The 17,842-nt window shown below is 38.8% G+C and overlaps 1 protein-coding gene across 2 annotated transcripts in view; it reads right to left on the bottom strand.

Annotated features, from left to right (window-relative positions):
- Positions 1-16,686, bottom strand: part of LOC150109855 (histone deacetylase 4-like) — a 579,471-nt gene extending 562,785 nt beyond the window's left edge. For both annotated transcript variants that reach the window (XM_090397008.1, XM_090397036.1), the window contains exon 1: positions 16,498-16,686. The gene's annotated coding sequence lies outside the window, so the exon portion shown is untranslated. The remainder of the gene's footprint in view (positions 1-16,497) is intronic.
- Positions 16,687-17,842: the final 1,156 nt, after the last annotated feature.

Below are 17,842 nucleotides of genomic sequence, written 5' to 3'. Positions count from 1 at the left end.
CCCCAAAAAAGAGAAAATTATACTGCAGTGAAGAATTTATTGCCTCAGTAATATAGGCATTGACATTTATGTCAATCCCTATATCACTGGTGAATTGACATTTATTTTACTATAATATATTCTGCTAATTATGAACCTCAACTTCTTTGTTGAAATGCGATATGGGCGTTGCATATCATGTTGAGGTCGAATCGGAATTCGAAATGCTTTACTGTTTTTTTTTTTTTTGACTTTGCTACAGTTACAATTTTGAATACTAGTACAATACATTTTATAGTTATATATTGTGATCTAGTTTAACTGTTCAGGTGAAATAAATATATTTAGTTTTATCGGTCAATTTCAGGGTCATTATTGCTCGATCACTTATATGTGGCAAGTTTTCCGGTTTCTTGGCATTGGTTAGTGCAACCTCGCCAAAAGTTATAGACAATAGTGAGACTTGGCTAACAGCAGATGATGCAATTACAAGGATTGAATGGGAAGTGTTCAGCATTTTCAGGGAAGATAGAGAAGATAAGATGGAGAAGGAGTACTGCTGACGATAGCACATGCACTGCAACCAAAAAGAATAGGAGAACAGACAGAAGGGTGGCTGTTGATTTGAAGCAATCTGGTGTGAGATTAAAACCAGTAAAATAAAATACACAGTTGGTTGTTACTATAGGCCAGGGAGTTCTACAGATGATCTGGAAGATACGCATCGCGAAATTAGTACAATGAGTACAGGTCAAGTGATTATTATGGGGCATTCATCTATGGAAGGAAGAAAAGACTGGAAGGAAGAAAGATCACATGGCAGAAATCAAATGGAATTTTTACACTAACTAAGAGATAATTACTTGAGACAGCATGTGATGGAGGGGGGACTAGTAGTGTGAGAGTATTGGACCTGGTCATAGGATCAGAAGAACTATTCATAACATTGCCTCCAATTGGTGAAAGTGACCATGCCCTCTAGACTTCGGAGATTGTAAAACATGACGAATATTCTATCAAGAAAGGTATTTGTGGAACCACAAGGCAGGTGATTATAACCTGCTTGAGAAGAAGCTTAAATCCGTACCATGGCATAAAGCACTGCAGGGTAAGGATGTTAATGCATCGAATATACTTAAGGGCAATCTAGAGGAAGCAGTATTAAATTGTATACCTCAGGTAAAGAAGGTTAATCGGGTTGGAGTTTCATGGATGAGTAATATCATTAGGCATGAGCTGCAGAAGAAGAAAATGCTGTGGAGGGTATAAACAGAAAGACGACAAGCAATCTCATGAAGAGTACAACGCTCGGGCTAGAAGGGTGACGAGCATGACGGCACAATCAGATTATGAGAAGAATTTAGCCAAACAAGTCAAAGGAAATCCGAGATTTCTTTCGTTATGTGGTAAGTAAGAGGGAACAATGACGATGCACGATTAATCGTAATGAGTGTCACCAGGAAATAGAAACAGATCAAATAGTTGATTTACTTATTGACCACCCGGTAATGGAATATGATCCTGGTGAGGTTACTGGTTTAACCTGCGCGACAGACCACTAATGTGGAAACAGAGGTGGAATTGCACAATCTCAACATAAATACGCATGTGGGATTTGATGGGATATCAGCTACGGTTCTGCGATACGGGAACTGGCATTGCCTTTGAATAATGCTGTTCACTTTAATTCTCAGCTCTGGTAGAGCTCCAAGTGAATGAAAAGAGGGCAAAATTATTCCTTTGCATAAAGGAGGTTCTACAACTACAGTAGCAAATTATAGACCAATCAGTATCTTAGGCATGGTTGTAAAAAGTACCAGAAAAATTGATAAAAAAGAGAATTCAAGAATGACTAGATAAAAATATGACATTGTATGAGGTTCAACATGGCTTTGTGAAAGTAATTTGCTAACTTTTTATAATAAAGTAACAGCTGAGTTGGAAACTGCACCTGTTTCCAACATTGGCTAGAGGATGATTTTGCAAAGGCATTCGAGAGAATACCACATGGAACACTCTTATACAAATTAGAATAAATGGGATGGATATGACACTGGTGAAGTGGATAAGAGGACGGCTGCTGGGCAGTTATCAAAAAGTGGTATAGGGAAGGACAGAATCGAGGTGAAAACAGGCGACTAGTGATGTGCAACAAAGTTCAGTGCTGGAACCACTGCTGTTTAATTTGTACATAAATGATACGTGACATAACCTGAAAAGAAATGTTCAGTTGTTTGCCGATGATGCGAAATTAGGTAATAGCTAATCGATGCAATGTGGAGAGATTACTGGAAAATTTAAATAGGTGACATATGGTGAAAAGTTAATGGGTGTCAGTTTAATATCAAGAAGTGTAAAGTTATGCATTTGGGGATAAATAGATTACAAGCTCTGTATCACATTGATGGCACTGCTCTAGGAAATAGATGAAGATAGAGAAGGTAGAGATGAAGTAGAGGTGGTGGTAGACAGAGAGGTAGAGTTTATGGGATATATTGCTAAGGTTTCTTGGCTAGCGAAGCCTACAGAACTTGATTGTCTTTGAGGACCAAACCCAACTTGGACCACCTGACCAACGGCCAGATAACTTCTGACCTAGAATCTTAGACTAGTCCACTGCAGCTAAACATAAGTAAATTTGTTAGCAGGTCTACAGTAAATAACAATTCTTTCTTTCTTCTCTTCTTGCTCCTTCCCCCGAATGCTATTAGAGTATTCGAGGGGAATCTTTCCTATTTTGCTGTGTCTTTTCGTCTTGTGCTAACGGGACATTATCAAACACTGTAACATGATCAGGCCATCAAAAAAATGTTCATACCGCATCGTCCGTCGCGCGGGTTACCAAGGAACGCGTTCGGATTTTAGGGAGAGGAATCCGTTCGAAAAATGTTACAGTCTCCCTTAGACATCACTCCTCAGCACTCTGCTATAGGAAACTCCATCAATGGGCCCACTATCCGTTTGGGGAGGTGTTTAGGGGCAGCGCAAAGAATGGTTCTGCAAAAGGACGGAACATAACGACAACGGCACCAGACTATGGCGTTAGGCAACTGGAACATCTGACAGGGAAGGAGTTGGAACTGGTCGAGGAAGCCAAGCGCTACCGGCTAGACGTAGTCGGGCTTTCTTCGACCAAGAGGAGAGGCTGTGGAACTGTCGACCTGGATAAGGGGTGGAAGCTCTACTACTCTGGTGTGAGCCCGACAATGTCTGCTCAGGCGGGTGTGAGGATACTCACAAGCCCCCAGCTGTCAGACTGTGTCTCTGAGTGGATCCCATTGGTGGGACGGGTATGTGTGTTAAGGCTTCAGAAGAAAAACCATGATTCGGCTGGGTGCAAGCCTATGCACCTAATCTGGAGTCAGAATACTCTGCCTTCCTAGAGGAAGTGGATGCCGCTTTTGACAGGGTGGCAGACATGGAATCAGTCCTGCTAATGGGCGACTTCAATGCACATGTTGGAACAGATGACCAGACATGGAGGGGTGTGGTTGGGAGGAACTGTGCCCCTGACCTTAACGCGAATGGGTTGAAATTATTGGACGTACTAACAGCTTGTCCATAATGAATACCTTCTTCCAGCACAGAGAAGTCCATAAGTATACCTGGTATAGGGATATACTAGAACAAAGGTCTCTAATTGACTTCTTTATAGTCTCAGCAGACCCATTTTCCTCAGTGTTGGACGTTTCGTGTGAGAAGAGGGGCAGAACTGTCAACTGACCATCACCTTGTTCTGTGCACTCTACGGCTTCAGAAACCAGATGCTACCATCAACGCTGGTAGGCCTAAGCAGCTATACCGCGTGAAATGGGAGGCATTGGAAAATGAGGCTGTGAGGAAGAATTTTTGCAGATGACATTTCCTCCAGGCTCAAAGAGATTCCCAAGCATACTGCAGATGTTGAGGAGGAGTGGAAGCTGTTCAGAACAGCTGTCACTGCCTCTGCACTCTCATGCTGTGGCAGAAAGCGGCTCGGAGTGGCAACGGGCAGTGAGAAAAGGACATCTCGGTTGAACGAAGAAGTCCAAAAAAACTGTCCGGGCAAAAAAGGAGTCCTACCTAACATGGCTTAGGGTCAGGTCACCTGAGATGCGTTTGCGGCATGCTGAGGCATGAAAAGCTGCTGCTGAGGCAGTAAAGACAACAAAGCAGAAGGCTTGGGAATCCTTTGGAGAAAGATTAGACTCATCCTATGCAAATGCAAACAAAGTATTCTGGCAGACCATCCGCCGCCTTCGAGGGAGGAAATCGTGCACAGCAAGGGCAATTAAGGCCTCTGATGGTGTACTTTTAACAACCGAGAAGGATATCCTCCACAGATGAAGGGAATACTTTGAGAGTCTTCTTAACCCGGATGACCCAGCAGTTGTGGACATCCAAGAGGCGCAGTTCGGGGTAATGACTAATCTCACAGCAGAAGAGGTCCATTTAGCAATAAAATCGCTAAAATGGGGAAAGGCTGTTGGCGATGATGAAATTCGGCCCGAAATGCTAAAAGCCTTAAATCAAGACGGTGTTCTCTGGCTGACTCGAGTGTGTCACGCTGCTTGGATATCTGGGCGAGCACCAAAGCAATGGCAGACAGGCATAATAATACCAGTCTTCAAGAAGGGAGACCAGAAGGATTGCAGTAACTATCGTGGCATCTCTCTCTGCTCAACCTGCCTGGGAAATGTATGCTAGGTGCTTGAAAGACGGTGCAGGAGCCTAGTTTAGTCAAAGTTCCAGGAAGAACAATGTGGCTTTCGTTCTGGTAGAAGCACAACTGATCAAATTTTCACTTTAAGGCAAGTCTATGAGAAATCTTGGGAATATGCCAAGAATGTCTACACATGTTTAGTGGATTTGGAGAAGGCATATGACTGGGTTCCTCGGGATAAGCTTTGGCAAGTAGTACAGGAGTATGGAGTGGATGGCCAACTATTAGCTGCCATCAAGTCCCTGTATGAATGCCCAGAGTTTTGTGTCAAGGTAAACAGCACAAAGGCTGAACCTTTCACAGTCTCTGTTGGCCTCCGCCAAGGGTGTGTTCTGTCACCTCCCTCCTTTTCATAATATTTATGGACTGGATTGATAGGCACAGCCGAGGCAGTGAGTGTGTCAGAATTGGAAGGTGTAGCATTGGACGTCTGCTTTTTGCAGATAATCTAGTTCTGCTTAGCTCTTCCACAGATGACCTCCAGCGGAACCTGGATAGGTTTTTAGCTGTTTGTGCAGACGCCGGAATGAAGATCAGTGTGGCCAAAACTGAAACATTTGTGGTCTCAAAACAACCATCCCAGTGCACTCTACATGTAAGTGGAGTCCCAATGAGGCAGGTGGAGAAGTTTAAATACCTTGGGTCCATATTCTCATATGATGGAAAATGGGACGTAGAGCTAGATACTCAAATTGGCTTAGCAAACTCAATATTGCGGGAGCTTGGCCGTTCGGTAGTATTGAGGCGGGAGTTAAGCCAGAAGCCAAAGCTGGCTGTCTTCAATCCTTACCTATGGTCATGAGAGTTGGGTAATGACCGAAAGAATGTGGATACGAATCCAAGAGGTTGAAATGAGGTTCCTTCGAGGGGTTGCGGGGCTGACAAGACTCGACAGTGTCAGAAGCTCTGCAATTCGGGAAACTCTTAATACTCAACCGCTGCTTCTCCGTGTTGAGAGATCACAGTTACTTTGGTACGGGTACCTGGTCAGAATGCCACAAGAGAGGCTCCTTCAACAGGCCCTCTTTGTCAAGCTAGTGGGAGGCCACGTGGAAGGCCAAGGACTCGCTGGATAGATTATATCCAAAACCTTGGGTGGACATGTTTGGGAATCCCACCAGAACACCTTAGCTTGGTGGCAGAGGATCGTGACCATTGGAAGTTCCTCTTGCAGCTGTTGCCCCCACAACCCAATTAGGAAAGGTAGGCCTTGAAGATGTATGTATGTATGTATGTATGTATGTATGTATGTATGTATGCATGCATATTTAATTTTTTTAAAAGAGTTATAATTAAAATTATAATCAAAATTATTTACAAACAGATATAGTTGCAAAACTTCTCAATAAAAAAACCACTTAAACATAAACACAAAGTTTACTAATAATTTCACTGAGAATATCACACTTATTCTTAGTGAAATATCAGTGATTGAATCTCCCAATGTGACACATTGCATTTCTTTGTTGCCACTATTTAACCAAAGTTTGGTGTCATGTTTGAAGTGGACGTTCTTAATATGGCCTCTAAATTGATATCATTTAAAGATTAACGCTATTCGGTTTTCTTTAAGTTCATAGCCGAAAATGTTTGTTCACAAGTATATGTGCTCCCAAACATACAAAATACCTGGTAGGAAGTATCGAACAAACTTTTAAATAACTTCCATCTGGAGTTCGACAGGTAGATTTCCTGCTTCGACAGAAAATCGACCCACTTTTATGCGGACTTCGTCTTCATTATTCAATGGCATTCTTTTCTGAAACTCCTCACTTAGAAGTGATATGTGCTTTATATAAATTTCACCCACCATTGAATGATATTCTGATGGAATATTCTGTCGACAAGTTAAGAATTGTGACATATCCCCCTTAGCAAGTTGATTTTCAAACAAACTTCATTTCATTTTGAATGCCTTTATAAGAGAAATTATACGAAGTTGGCACGGCCAACTTTGTGTAATACGATTCGTTCTCGTTCGTAGACATCAAGTCGTTATCACGGAGATGTAACTTTCAATTTCCTCGCAGCGACACTATCGCTAACAAAACCTAGAAACGATTGTAATAATTAGTTATTAAATACGACAGTGGGAATAAACTCCAAATGCAATTTATTATCGAGTTGAAAGAAGCATGATTGTGACATTAATTACATGAACATAAACATGCAGAGTCTTAGTAAAATTTTATTCAACGCTAGGAAAAAATCGTCTAATTTCATACCCCCCCCGTATGATTAAATAATTCAATCAGGCAGACGGGCCAAAATAAATAGCATTACGGGCCGCATGCGGCCCACGAGCCGTATGTTGTGCAGGCCTGTTATAAGGCATTGATACGCCTACATCTGGATTACTGTGCTCAAGTCTGGTCCCCGAGGTTTCCTGGGGATGAGGAAGCGCTAGAGAGGATTCAGAGGTGAGTGCCCAAGATGGTAAGTGGCCTGTGGAATGTGCCATATGAGGACAGATTGAAGGTGTGTGGATTGCAAAAGTTGATTGAAAACAGAGGGGATATGATAGAAACATTTAAGTTGCTTAAAGGTTTTAAAGGTTAGGTGCAGGGGAAACGTTTCAGCAAACTAACAAGGGGATCATCCCTGGAAGTCGAATAAAGGTTAGTAGGGGTGCGAGGATTGGGTTGTTTTGCTTGGAGAGTTGTGAATGAGTGCAATTGGTGACCAGAGTCAAACGAGAGTGCTTTGCCTGTTAATGGGTTCAAAGAGAGGTATGATAGATTTGGGTCTCCCTCGATGAGTCTTCAGGCTCCATGGAGGTGCCCGTATAATAATAATAATAATAATAATAAATCTTCAAGGACTGTCTCAATACAAGCTGTGACAATGTAATTCACGGAACGGCCGCGTAGTGTCGCCAGTTTGGTGACTTTGATGGAGTCATGTGAGTAATCGTGTTTGCACATATTTTATCTAATGTGTGCGTAAGCCTCAAGCCAATAGAACCATTTGTTAGTTGCTATTGCAAAAAAAGAGAGAGAGAGAGAGAGAGAGAGAGATCCGCGTGTAAACTTTGTCGCCAAAAGGGGCGATCGAAATTTATAGCAGCATGTTAACATGAAATTTTGTATGAAAACTGTTACTGAAACAATGGAGCTGTTGAAAGTGGTATATGGTATGGATGCTCTGAAAAAGTAAATTATCTTTGAGTGTCATAAGAGATTCAAAGGTGGGTTAGAAAAGTGAACGACGATCCCAGAATAGGGCAGCCAAAAACAAAAATGAGAAGCAAATGTGAAGAGAGTGCAAGATTTGGTGAGAGCTGACAGACGATTAAATGTGCGATCAACGGCCGATAAATTGCATGAATCAAGCAAAGAGAAAAAGGAGTAAGCACCTGAATTGTGGCCTCACGAGTGAATCATCCATCACGATGATTCACTCGTGAGGCAAGCCAAAGTGCGCTCATCGTGAGAGAGTTTCTGGTTGAAAAATCGATTACCGAATTAGGTCATCCTGTTTATTCACCCGACTTAGCTCCATGTGATTTCTGGCTGTTTCTAAAATTAAAGACTGCGCTAAAAGGATGAAGAGTTTCTGACATGGCCGATATCCAGCATAATGTGATAAAGGAAATCAAGAGTATTCCGGAAACAGAGTTCCAGGCCTGTTTCTCAGACGATGAACTAACTCCGTCTAAACCAGTGTATAAATGCTCAATGGGACTACTTCGACGAAAGCGACAATAGCCGCTAATGAATAGTTCCGAACGCAAGTTTTTTACAGATCATTCTCATATATTAAAAATAGGATAGGACCAGCACAGAACCCTGTGATACAACCCTTGTTTTATTAGTTTATTTTTGATGGATTCATTCGAAGAGTTCTCGAAGCATCTTAATCACCAACAAGAGACGAAAAGAGACGTTTTTAAACCCAATAAAGAAACACCGTATTGTACAGAAAAGTAATCCACAGTTATGGGCCTGAGAATCTGGATAACTAAATATTAAAACTGACGCAGTTAACTTAGAAGTTTTAACATTATTACTTATAACACGAAATCTACGGGCTCCTATTTAAGGGGATATCATAAAGTACCTTGAACTTTCCAGTACCTTAAATATATCCTAATACGTATATTTAATTCTAACAACTACATATCAACTACTTCTTGAAACCAAAAATCGACTGACATGTAGGTAACGTAACTAGTAAATAATAAGCACAAAATATACGTATTTCGAAAATCAGAAGCAAGGACAAAAGAACCAAATAAGGGAAACATTGTATTCAATCTTATGTTTATTTACTCTATTTGGCTGCTTAGAGTTATTAGACATATGGAACTCAATAAAGATTAGTTAGATTGCGATTGTTAATATGCGCAATCGATCACTTTCATTTTATTGACTGATATCAGCCGAATTCAGTGCACTGGAAGGAAATAAACTTGTTGCGTTTGTGTAATAATACTGTGGTAGGATAAACATACCAAAGTAGAACAGGTGTGTCCAAAGTACGATTGTCGTCCATAATCAGTTCCGAACTTTTTTCGAGTGCTTTTCTATTTCCTGTGTGCTGTGACGATGTGAAATCCACACTGGACTCATATACCGGTCCAGTTCACCAGAAAGTATCGGAACATTCTTCTATATAAGAATGTTCTTATATATAAGAATGTTCTTATATAGAAGAATGTTCTTATATAGAAGAATGTTCCGATACTTTCTGGTGAACTGGACCGGTATATGAGTCCAGTGTGGATTTCACATCGTCACAGCACACAGGAAATAGAAAAGCACTCGAAAAAAGTTCGGAACTGATTATGGACGACAATCGTACTTTGGACACACCTGTTCTACTTTGGTATGTTTATCCTACGAACTGCAGGAAGTGTGTACAAGTGTTAGTAAAAGTTGCATATTAATTATGGACTAGTTCCATTTTAATTATGGACTGTAATCGTAGTAGGATACGCGTGTACAATTTCGAGTGTATGTTCCTGTGGGCTGCAGCTCGTGTGTGCAAGTTTTTTAGCGTAACGCGCAGGCGAAGTTAAGGGTAACAGTTCCTTTTTTGGAGGACGAAGGAAGGGAGGACTGAAACGACCTCTGTGGAGGATTAGTGGAGAGGACGTGGCGCAGAGGGATCTCTTACCGGCAGACACTTGGGTGCATGAAGTATCGGGAGGGTTTGGGTGGGATTAAATAACATATTCGATTTTCTTGATATCAAATATGTTATTTATCGTAATAATTGTATATCATCCGACATGCCGTCTATGGAAATGCTCGGAATCGAGCTATTTGAATCTAATAAATTATTTTCCCCGAAGCATTTTGTGTTTTCGCAGTTACTGGAAGGGCATATAAGTCACAAACTGTTCTTCCCCTCTCTTTCTGTTAATCTTTCCTGAAATGCAATTCTATTTTCCTTTACACATACGTTTAGCAGTCCACTCACGTTTATTTATGGGGATTTTGCCAAACAAAAAAGCTCCCAGAATTGTAAATGGGGGCTATTTTGCTGTGTTGATTTTTGTTTTTATAATGTGACAAGAAAGTAGCACAAATATAAATGAACCATGTAAGTCGTTTCGTCAGACGTATAACGTTAGTAATGGTGTTAATAATTAGAATATTTGAGTAATAATTTCTTTGTTAAGATTACATATCCTTGTCTTAAAAAAAAAAATTACCGGGCCGCTGTCTCACAAAGTTTGAGAATCACTGGACTCGACTTAAGTCGGAGAAGAGGCGATCTACTCTTGATGGATTAGATGAGGATTACCAAAAGGAAAGAAGAAACTAGCTTCTCTTTGACTGGAAGCGAAAGCGACTTGATTGTTAATGCATTGCAGGATAATGTAGAGATCAGTGTTTGTGGTATTCATCGTAGATGATATCGAAGTTTGAGATGTTTGAGCACTAAAATCGTATGAGTGGATAGGGGTATCATCAGAAATTGTAAACAGCGTTTGAAATAAGTGAAAGTAGGTCATTTATATACATGAGAAGGAAGGGGTGGTGGTGAAATAACACAACTTTTCGAAACACACTTGCATAGATAGGAAACACTGAACACCTTCACACCATCACACAGAGGGTGTGAGTGATCAGAGGGAGCACACCGGCAATTCAGTTACCAAGGGTGCTGAGAATAGTCCTCATTGCCAAATCCTTTGAAATGCCGGGTATAATAACAATTCTCCAAATCTTTTCGTGGCACGTGTCCAGAGCGATACAGATGAGACGGTACATTGTGAATCTTAATTGGTGAAATCCATATCAATAAAACTATCAACTAATCCGCTGGTCACGGATTAGTTGATAGTTCCATTTGTTGACTGTTGATGAACTTCTCCATTAACTTTAAGCGGAGAGCAATAGTTGGATAATTTGATGGTAGAGACATTTTGTTTTTTTTACAAACCAGCTACGTCATATGGACTTCCATTTATTGCTGTAGGATGGATGCCTGTCGAATATAATATAGCGTAGAGGTGCTAAATTACATGATGTTAGTTCACAGGTGCACGCTCGTGTGTGTGTGTGTGTGTGTGTGTGTGTGTGTGTGTGTGTGTGTGTGTGTGTGTGTGTGTGTGTGTGTGTGAAAGAAAAGTATGAATTTATCTAAATTAACGGTTCATTCCTTGAAATGAACGTTAATTTAGATAAATCAACATTAGAAATAATTTTCACGAATATTTTAAGTCGATTTGTAATAAACAGAAAATAGAACTTTATCATCTTTATAATACATTTTGAGTATAAAATAACATTTTATACTCAAAAATGTTATTTTATACTAAAATTTTAGTTTTAGGGAGAAAGCACAGGGAATGTAATTAAATGATAGAAGGAGCTAAACTTAACTTCCTGATCCCAAACGGTCACTTGAACAGGAAGTTTTAAGTGTATTTAAATGTTTTTCAAGGTTAAGTAACAAAGCCAGAAATGAAAGATAATAAACTCATCAAAACAGACCGTTAGCTGTGTGAGTAAACGTGTCTTGGACGTCTCCTTGACGTCCAAGATACGTTACAAAAGAGTGAATTAATTGTGCTCATGTCGTCATGGTTATTTTAAAAATCAATAGGAAGATCCAAAATCAGTCAATCAATCAGAGAATTGGAATTCTTTGGAATACAGTATGTTATATAAAATGTTAATTGAGCGTGTTTGCGGGCTAACATTTCAATGATGTGCACATTCTTGTCCAGTACGTCTTATAAAGTTCGACAACAACCATCTACGCTTCAGTACAGTGATTTTGTTATGTAGAGGTTTTCCTATATTCTTTAAAAGTCAAGAGTTTGAAGAAGAAATATCTATATACATATAGATTTTTCAGGAAGAAAAAAAAAACTTACAATTTTTTTTTTCCTTCCTGAAACTTTGTAATTAAATTGAGATAAAAAAATCCCGAAATTCAGAAAAAAAATCGGCTATATCGATGTTTTATATAAAATAATGAGTCGCTATCGGTCCTACTCTCATTACTAGCGAAGTCTATAAATCACTAGTAGTCATGAACTCATCTATCGGTGATGACTATAGGTGGACACCGACTGTTATCGATTTCCAAAAACTTAAGAGTTCCACCAACTTTCTTTACGAAATAAAATCCGGTAGCCTAAGATTTATTTCCAAATATTTATTTTTATTGTTTTTATTTCTGCTGAATGCGCGCAACTGCAAACATGATACTTCAATGGATTCGTCATCGATCTGTCATTGGACGGATCAGAAATGAATGGGGATTACTGACTTAATTTTAAACACGGCTGATTGTCTTAAATACCTACTTTCAAGGAATGAATCTTGTAGCTTTCTATCAAATGGGAAAACCTGAATCTCGAAGTTCTTACATCCGATTAAAAAAAAAAAAAAAAAAATTCCATTAAACTAGGCTACTAGTTTACCACATGCACCATCGAGTATTCCTGGAAGTGGGAATGCGTTTCAGCCACTGCATGAAGATTTTTCGTCGGCCCATCAATGATCATTAAGAGTATGATTCACTACTTTAAGAGTAAAAGTTGCCGCGTAGATAAATAAAAATATATTTGTACAAGGGGCTGCACTTTTACAAATGACATCGATGTAAAAGTTCTTTACTCTCCAAACATGCATGGTTTGCATGCTTTCTGCATGCGAATATTCGCCGATTACTTAAGCAAGGACGGTGTTTTACCGCTAGAACCAAGTTATTTTAAATTTGACATTCAAATCCGAAACTAAATAATCCAGTTTCCCAGAAGACATCAATAAAACGTGTTGAGGGCTATCGGATTTCTCACTAGAATCTCTCGCGCTGCATTTACAAAAACTCTAAATACAGTGAATGTCAATGTACTCGTCGTTTATAAAATTTGCCGGCATATTTTTAATAAAAAAAAAAAGCAATTAAATATGGCTAAGCAAATTTCAAACGTATAGAAACATCGATAACGATTGCAAGAAGACTACATCAAAACAGCGCATGCGCAGTAACACAGCGCTGCAGTCACTATAGTGAAATGCTGTCCTCCTTCCAATACTCTCGATTCGGACTTTTTCTGGTCTCAAACTATTTTTTACTTTAATTACTGGAGGAATCTTAGATAAGCGATAAGGAATCTTAGAAACTGAATTTCACTAATTTTTGATGTATAAAAAGTCTAATTATTCTCGCTGTATAACCAGAAACGACTTGGGACCTAAAAAAATCGGACAGGAAAAAGAATACTTGATTTTGAGATGTGGTATTGCAGAAGACTTGATATACTGAAAGGTGAATAAATGGATGGGTGCTAAGAAGACTAGGTAAAACTTTAAGGCTCCTTGAAGACATTGATAGAAAAAATCTGAAATACTTTGGACACATTGAAAGAATGGAAGGAGGACTTCTCAGAACAGTAATAGAAGGTAAAGTTCCTGGAAAAAGAGGAAGGGCTTGACCGTCAATGAAATGGATGGATGGATGGTGTGGAGTGGCTGATCTTCAGAGAAAAACATTCCACAGGACCATCTGGCAAGACCGGTGTGGCACTTCAGCGAGCATCTGAGTGACCTTACGGCATCTGATGATATCAAATGATGGAGAAACATTGATGCTATTAATGACGATAGTTGAATAATCTTCGAGCATTTATGGCACAGAAGTGTATTAAGTTTATTTATTTAGCACTGCACGTACGGAGCCATCTTATTAAACAAATACTGCTACGAGTATGTGGGTTGTAATATAATTTTGTTTGTAAACTGCGTGTTCTGCCTGGTTTGTCTCTTTTGAGAGATGAAAAACCAGAGCTTCAAGAAGAAGCTACAAAACGTTCGTATGAGCCCACCTAACCCACCTCAAGCTGAAAAGAACCTTCGCGTTTTAGAATCCCTTTCTAATCAAAAAGTAATTTTAATGCCTTAATAGCTGAGCCGGAGGTTCCTCACGAAGATGGGTTTCATCACTCGCTATGAAACTCATCTTCGTGAGGAACCTTTGTATGCGCATTTCAACTAATGACAACTTAGTTTCACGCGAAGAAAAAAAAAAAAAAAAAAAAAAAGGGTTATGTACGCCCACATATGCGAGACCCTCCGATACTTGTGCGCATGTCAGAAGAAGTAGAATCGATTCCGATAACAGGTAATCAATCTGTCTTGTGGAATGAGTTTTTTTATTATTACGCGTCGGAAAAGTAGCTTTTCTTTTATGAACATTGTAGTTTTTAAAGTGGTAACTATTTTTGCTTGTATAAAAGTTGGAAAATTTTAAAGCACGTGATTTCGCATATTGGTAACCAATTCGTACTTTATTTCTTTCTCCCCTTCAGCATGAATTGACTATTCTTGGCATATTGCCAACCCCGGTTCTATGAACTGTGGGCATACGTTATCAATAGACAAACTGCGCAGAGTATATACGCAACAGTAGACATAATACATTCTCCTTAAGGCTATGCTATGAGGATAGCATAAAAATGAAGTCTTCGCGTGTACATTTTTATCCCTGATCCGCGACAGTTATGGCTCATAGAAGTGAGGGATTAAAGCCAACAAATTAAATAACACCAATCGAAGAAGCAAAAAAGAATCAATGCTCGTAGGAGTGAGTTTTATAACCAAACATTTGTCTCCGCTGCAAATGAGTATTTGTCCATTTAAGTTACTTGACAAACGAATAAATATTTCCATTCACTGTACCAAACAAGCTTGACAAGGAAATTACTAACGTCACTGGTGATATGCGGGGAGGGGGGGGGGGGACATTAGCGTTGGCAAACTACAAGTGATTGAAGATATTATATTTGTGTTAAGGTCCTTCAAGCCTGTACGTTTTTCTAAGTCTATTTCCTGATAATCATTTCAGGAATTGTAGTAGAGCAAATAATATCCTGGGAATTTACGAATTCAATAGGTAAATGGATACGGATTCAGACAATCGGTAAATGGTCGAATCGCTCAGTATTTTGATCCGACCTCCAAGAATTGCTTAAAAAAATAGGAGAGACCTGCTTTTTTGCAGTCTACATCTACATTGATGTAGATCGCAAAACTATACCAATTGTATAAAAGTTTACATCTACTGTATATTGATGTAGATTTTGCAATCTACAACCTACATTGATGCTCGCAAGATGTCTTGAGAGCATCAGCTATTTTTCCCGACAGTGTTACACTCTCGGGAAAAATGGCAAGAAAAGTAACTTATTTATATTTCTAAACGAAGCAGTAAAGTTTTGATAGTACTGTACGTTCCTAAAACTATTCCGCTATCACGTTGAGAGTGTAAAAACTCCTGTTTATTCATCATTGATCAAACAAAGGTAATGGGGAGGGGAGAATAGACGGAGTTGGATTGTTATGATCACCAACTCAACTAACAGACACGGTGCACCGAAGCCATCGCATTCTCTGTTCATTTAGCTGCCTTTTTGGAAGCAAAGCATTCTGTATAACATTGTTTTTAATATAATTAGTATTTAATATATTAAGGCGGATAAAAATCAAATTTTATCATTTTTATTACCAAACTAAAGCAGTCCAAGGATCGTTATTTTATGATTGCGTATTCCTTTATGCTGAATTATTTAAGAATATCAAACAAAGACTGCCTTGAATAGTAATATTGTAATAAAATCGACATAAATTGCCTGCTTTTTATAATTTTTTTTTAATTTAAAAATATTTAAAAAGGTAATATGTATTGTCATTTATATATTTACAACTTCGTAAAGTATTTAAAATTTTTAAATTACGATGCTAATAATCGCAAACATTGACAAACTAGTTGCTTTTATTCAATTATCCATGAAACGCCATCTACGCATGGCCGAATTAAATTCTTTGATGCGCGCGTGTAGCTCATGCAAGCAAACGCACGTGTTACAAAGAAAATAAATAGACGCGTTCCTTTTTTTTTTTTTTTTTTAAAGCACAGTTCGCAGACGATCTCGAGTTTATTTTAATGAGTATCTTTTATAGCCAAAATACGATTGCTAATTTACTTTTTATTGATATAAACAGGACGCTGTAAATTAGATGTAACAGCTGGTCACACCACTTTTTCTGTTGTTTTTGTCGACATGCTTCAGAACTTTCCTTTCCTATGCAACCCTATTTACTCAAAATCGCATGCCTCACAAATAACCAGAGCACCAGGAACAGTGATCATTGAAAGAAAAGAAAGAAACAGAAATAATCGTAGATTACTCCTGAAAGGCAGTCAGCTGTAAACCATGCCAAAGTTGCCAATGATCAGTTTTGCGGCAATCGCTAACGACAATGTAAGTGGCGTGTCCCGGGCACGACGCCGTATATTTTACGTTACAACATAAATGAGCAAGTGAGATATGCAGCAGAAGGGAAACTCACCTTGGCTCGCCTCGAGCAAAGCGTCTCGATCTTCCAACAGCTCGATAACCTCTCCAATCCTGTAGGTGGCTGGCCAGAGAAAGTGACTGACAATGTAGCTGGGAATTATTAGTCACAGACGGAACACACGCACTGTTCGTACAGGAGGGGGTGACACCAAAACAACACTAAAGAAAAACACTCCAACGAATCCACCGCCGGACATTCTCCCTACAAGTGGGTGTGTTTTAGCCAAGACTGCGAGCTTAATTTACAAGTGATATGAGCGCCGCGTAGTGGGATATAGGTGAATCATTTTCAGGGTCGACGAATTCCATTCTGTATTTAATGCAATTAATTGTTTTAAGTGGTGAATAAAATAAAAAGCACTTCAACAAATGCTATTAAATTGAAATACTGGTCATGTAGCGATGTTTCGCTTTAAAAGTAAAAGGAAAACGTTATATTTTAAATAAAGTGCGGTGTGGAAAATAATTATTAAAAAATTCTCCATGTTTATTAATAATATTTAAAGTGCTTCTGTCGAAGTTTAAGCATACAAAACTACTTTTTTTTAAGTTGTCGATTTTCTCCGTTATATTTTTAATTATAATGGTAATGAATGTTTACAATAAACTATATTCTGTTACACCAGCGCAAGAGGAATTACTGTTTAAACTCTTTAATAATAAGTATATGGATGTTATACGATAAATAAACATTTGATCGTACCCAAAGATAGAAGCAGTGATTCGCTCTTCGGTTCTTTGAACACCTGCTTCACCATAAGGTATTGCATTGATGAATGACGAAATGTCTACTTCCGGTGAGGACAGGAAATCGTCACTGTTGTCAGACGCATTTATGATGTGTCAACAAACCATATCTGATTATTGAATTACATTATCTTCGTAGAGATTTGAATTTACCTAAACAGAAATCTGAACTGCTTTTCAACATCGAATTTACTTGCTTCAAGAGTTACATTTTTTAAAAAAGGAAACAAAATCCCAGCTTATATTTTCGGACTGAGGAAAAACTTGTTACTGCCGTCGTATAGATCAGTGCTTCCCAAACTTCTGGATGTCAGCGCCCCCTTTGCAAAAATTAAAATATTTCACGGCCCCCCTTCGAAAAAAAAATCGTAATAGGGAGATATATTATTATAATATTTATTGTATTTATATTCAATACAAAACATACACGGCGAATATTGCAAAAATCAAATGCATATATTGCATTTTTTGCATCTTACCGTTTGGTTCTGAAGACGATGCAGCTGTTCTGGTAAAATATGAAATACTGTCATTTTTTTTTTTTTTTTTGAGTCTGTTTCTGCTTCTTCTCATTGTTAGCGGGATTTTTT

This window comes from Typopeltis vanoorti, chromosome 1 (genome assembly GCF_054136105.1).
Source record: "Typopeltis vanoorti isolate ZY-2024b chromosome 1, IOZ_Tvanoo_1.0, whole genome shotgun sequence".
In the NCBI taxonomy this organism is placed as follows: domain Eukaryota; kingdom Metazoa; phylum Arthropoda; class Arachnida; order Uropygi; family Thelyphonidae; genus Typopeltis; species Typopeltis vanoorti.
The sequence above is the reverse complement of the archived record's forward strand: the minus strand, read 5'-3'. Positions and strand labels throughout refer to the sequence as shown.